General features: G+C 41.8%; 1 non-coding gene across 1 annotated transcript; it reads left to right on the top strand.

Moving 5' to 3' along the window:
• Positions 1 to 2,173: 2,173 nt before the first annotated feature.
• trnag-ucc (transfer RNA glycine (anticodon UCC)) lies at positions 2,174 to 2,245 on the top strand. The gene has a single exon. It is a non-coding gene; the product is annotated as a tRNA-Gly (tRNA).
• Positions 2,246 to 3,186: the final 941 nt, after the last annotated feature.

Below are 3,186 nucleotides of genomic sequence, written 5' to 3'. Positions count from 1 at the left end.
AGCGGCGGCAGAGCATGAACGGCCAGAGAATTCCGGCCATTATTTCTAAAGCTGATACACTGTACAGAGCAATAGACATTCGTAGCACAGAAGGAGGCCACATGATGAATGTTGTCTGTACTTGCTTATTGATAGGCCAGTTCCAAATAATCCTATTGCCCAATTTGTAGTAATTAGCCTTTAAGGGATATCCGCATGATATCCCCACTGGAAGAGAAATGTGGGCTGCGATCCAGTCTTAGTTTCAATTTTGTGTCGTGCAGAGCACATATACACAGCTCGGATGCCTTCAGGCTTTACACTTATGTTTAACTGTTCTCATGTGCTTAGTCTTAATAAATGAACCCACTGTATGTTTACCCAATACCTTATAACCGATTGATGCTTGTACCTTTTACAGTAAATAAGTCTAAGGTTTTATATCATTATAATAACACAATGCAACTCTCTCTTCATTGTGTTCCATCTTTGGTTCAAATGTTCATCTAATCTTCCCTTAAAAGTTGCAGTGGTCTCCATTACAACCATTTCTTTTCATTCTATAACAATTTTGAAAGATAAATTAATTCCATTTTCTTCCTTGCTCTCTTAATTGCAATGCCATACAACTGTATTTTCATAATATATTTTGGCACCTTCCCAAATTCTAGGTGCACATTCTGGACACCCCCAAGTGCTTCACAGGCAAAGTTGTATTATTGAAAAGCCATTCAAATTGTAGCATTGTCAGATAATATTTTGAACTGGTGCATTGCTGATAAGGTCAATGGTGTTTTGACTCATTTATTAAATCGTATAATTACCGGCCACTGTTCTGCTCTGCAATTGGACAGGTCTACAGATGTGGCAAATGTGCCTCATCTCTTTGTTTACATGAACTACATATACGAAGAGGCAATAAAAACAGACATTTTATTTTTCAAACCACTACTTAACCAAACAGCATGTGAGGAAATGTTCTTGTTGCTTGACAGCTTCATTACTGGACATGGAATTTTATGGTCAAAACGTGTTGGAATTTGCACCAATGGAACTAAGTCAATGACAGGGAGACGCATTGAGGTGATGACATATATGAAAGTAGTCATTCCAAGCACAATGTGGGTGCATTACAGCATACACAGGGAGGCACTTACCATGAGGAACATGCCTGCCAACTTCAGGGGAATGCTGGACAACGCTTGGAGAATGGTTAAGTGTGGCTGGACAGATAGCATTCTTGGATGCCTCAAAGCCAGAAGTCTGAAGGGAAAGATTGGGATGGGATAAGGTTGGGTGAGGTGGGAAGCAAGAGGTCCATGTCCGAGTCATCTACATCTTACTCATCATACAAACTAATGGTATCTTAGAATCATAGAATCCCTACTGTACAGAAGGAGGCCATTTAACCCATCGAGTCTGTACCGTCCACAATCCCACCAAGGCCCTATACCCATAACCGTCATTCACCTTGCTAATCCCCCTGATACTAGTGGACAATTTAGCATGGCCAATCCAACTAACCAGCACATCTTTGGAGGCTGGGAGGAAACCTGAGCACCTGGGGGAAACACACAGACACAGGGAGAATGTGCAAACTCCACACAGACAGTGACCCGAGGCCGGAATTGTACCCGGGTCCCTGGCACTGTGAGGCAGCAGTGCTAACCACTGTGCCACCATGCCGCCAATACCTTATAACTGATTGGTGCCATACGAGGGTGAATTAAAGCTAAGAAAAAGCAGAAAAACATGACTGCAGCTTGGGGTGCCTTAATGGGAGAAGGAAACAAGAAGAGATGCCATTGTCCAAAAGTTCCTCAAGAAACATCCTCCTAAACTTTGACAGCAGATGGCCAGGAAGTCAGGGGCACCTAGCAGCGGTGCCACAAGAAGATTAATGGTTATAAAAGCTCATCATCTGAATTCATGTATCTTCTCATCTCTATGTAATAAAATGGGAAGTGAACACCTCAGCCTGTTGTTCCACATGGATGTTCGCTGGCTTACTCATGACAAAGTGTTGAACAGGTTCTTTGAACTGCATTCCAAGGTGAAATTATTCTTCACAGATCATCTATTCCCTTTCTCTGCACATCTGTATGACATCGCCCACTCCCAAGTCTGGGCTACTTGCCACATATTTTCTCCTGCCTAAATGAACTAAACATAGGACTCCAAGGGCTAAGAGTGAGCGATGGTGGTATAGTGGTGAGCACAGCTGCCTTCCAAGCAGTTGACCCGGGTTCAATTCCCGGCCGATGCATTGGGAATTTATTTTGTGGGCAGGTAAGTGGAGCTGAGTCCACAAAAAGATCAGCCATGATCTTATTGAATGGCCTACTCCTGCTCCTCGTTCTTATGTTAAGTATTCAATGCAAAATTGAGGCCGTGATTAAAAAGCTGGAATTTGGACTTGTTGTGTGGAGGCAAACAACAATGAAATATTTCTAACCTTGCACAGATTCTGGAGGACAAATGAGCTAAATTGCAGGATAGCATTAAAGGTGACGTCAAGTATCATATCACAGAACTGGCACAGCAGTAATGTAGTTCCTTCTTTCCCCAAATGGACAACAGAAAGAGCTGGATCCACTATCCTTTCTCAATTATTCCTGCAACTCCCATGTCACAAGTAGAGCTGACTGTAAAAGAATAAGAGAACCTCTTTGACATGGCAACTAATGACCCACTCAAGACTGAGTTCCAGCAAATGCAATTGGCAGATTGCTGGACCTAAAATGCAGGCAGACTATCCACTGCTGTCAGACAGAGCTGTCAAGGCTTTGAAGTCATTTGCCACAATGTAATATATGAAAGAGGATTTTTGACACTCACTGGAATGAAATCAAAGTATTGTCACTATATGTGCGTTGAAAAGTTTGCTGCTGAAATTTTCATCCATTCGTCCCAAGCTTATGCTCCATTAAACAAGCTCATCCACAATATTAATGGTAAGTAAAATGTTATTATTATTGTAGACATTTGCTTCTCTGTAATTTGAAAGCATGATGTTTCACCAAACGTGTGGTCATTGGAGGAGTAGTTTAAAATAAAAACTGTCTGTAAATGTACTCAAAAGCATGGTAAATGTGAATAAGGGTATGCGACCAAAAAGTTTGGGAACCACTGCAAGAGTACATTCCGGAAAGTGCAATGTTGGGACATTAATGGGAATGACTTTCTCTATTTGTTGTGGACAGAGAC

The sequence above is a fragment of the Mustelus asterias genome, chromosome 16 (genome assembly GCF_964213995.1).
Source record: "Mustelus asterias chromosome 16, sMusAst1.hap1.1, whole genome shotgun sequence".
NCBI lineage: Eukaryota > Metazoa > Chordata > Chondrichthyes > Carcharhiniformes > Triakidae > Mustelus > Mustelus asterias.
The sequence above is the reverse complement of the archived record's forward strand: the minus strand, read 5'-3'. Positions and strand labels throughout refer to the sequence as shown.